General features: G+C 37.5%; 1 long non-coding RNA gene across 1 annotated transcript; it reads right to left on the bottom strand.

The window, feature by feature from the left end:
* On the bottom strand, nt 1-566 carry LOC134207354 (uncharacterized). Its single transcript, XR_009978365.1, has 2 exons — nt 429-566; nt 1-356 (listed from the first exon to the last, which is right to left on the bottom strand). It is a non-coding gene; the product is annotated as an uncharacterized LOC134207354 (long non-coding RNA).
* Nucleotides 567-829: the final 263 nt, after the last annotated feature.

The raw sequence follows: 829 nt of genomic DNA, 5'->3' as shown, positions 1-829 counted from the left end.
TTTAACGTAATAATACAGAATGAGAACGAGGCCTCCTTTATTATTCATTATATATACTTTCGAAATGCTATGAAAACTAATATGGATAATTTATTTGTTAATTTGTATTAATTTACAATAGCTTTAAGTAGCTCTGTAGTGTTACGACTGAGCCTAACAAGAAAATTCATGTTATTACAAAGGTTGTGTATTGCTTTTACCTTATTGCGATGCATTGTTCTACACTCGACTTGATTTTCGCTCCTATACACAGTCGTATTTTGGTACATGCTGCAGAAGATCCCTTGCTACCAGTCGATTTCCACCATCCACCACTTAGCGTCCGCTGTGATGTTTCTGGCAACAGACAACTGCCTCTTCAAGAGGCAAATAGATTCGATCAAAAACTAAATTATCGCAAAATTGACTTTGACCTGCTCCTTGCTCACCTGTTCAGTCTGGAATGGAGTTTTATTTACGTCAGTGAGGATGTGAATGATATGGCTGCTAAATTCAGCGATGCAATCTGTGGTTGGTTAAGTGCAAATGTTCCTTAATGTGTTTCTTCTACAGTAAAATAAACTAACCAGTTGGGGGTTCAGATAGCGAATGAGCCCAGCTCATCACTAGTATATTTCAGATCATCTTTTCATGACGTTACAATTCGTTTCATGTCAATTGACAGCTGCTCGCACATATAATTAATAGTAAACAAATTCATGGTAGTAATTAGGCAATTCAATTAATAAGTTTACACTGAAGGTAAACCTTGTTCGAAAGCGTCCAACTAGACACTACATTCCTATGAAAAGGAAACCGGCGGTCCCTCCCTGGAATACGCCTCAACTGA

The sequence above is a fragment of the Armigeres subalbatus genome, chromosome 1 (genome assembly GCF_024139115.2).
Source record: "Armigeres subalbatus isolate Guangzhou_Male chromosome 1, GZ_Asu_2, whole genome shotgun sequence".
NCBI classification, from domain to species: domain Eukaryota; kingdom Metazoa; phylum Arthropoda; class Insecta; order Diptera; family Culicidae; genus Armigeres; species Armigeres subalbatus.
The sequence above is the reverse complement of the archived record's forward strand: the minus strand, read 5'-3'. Positions and strand labels throughout refer to the sequence as shown.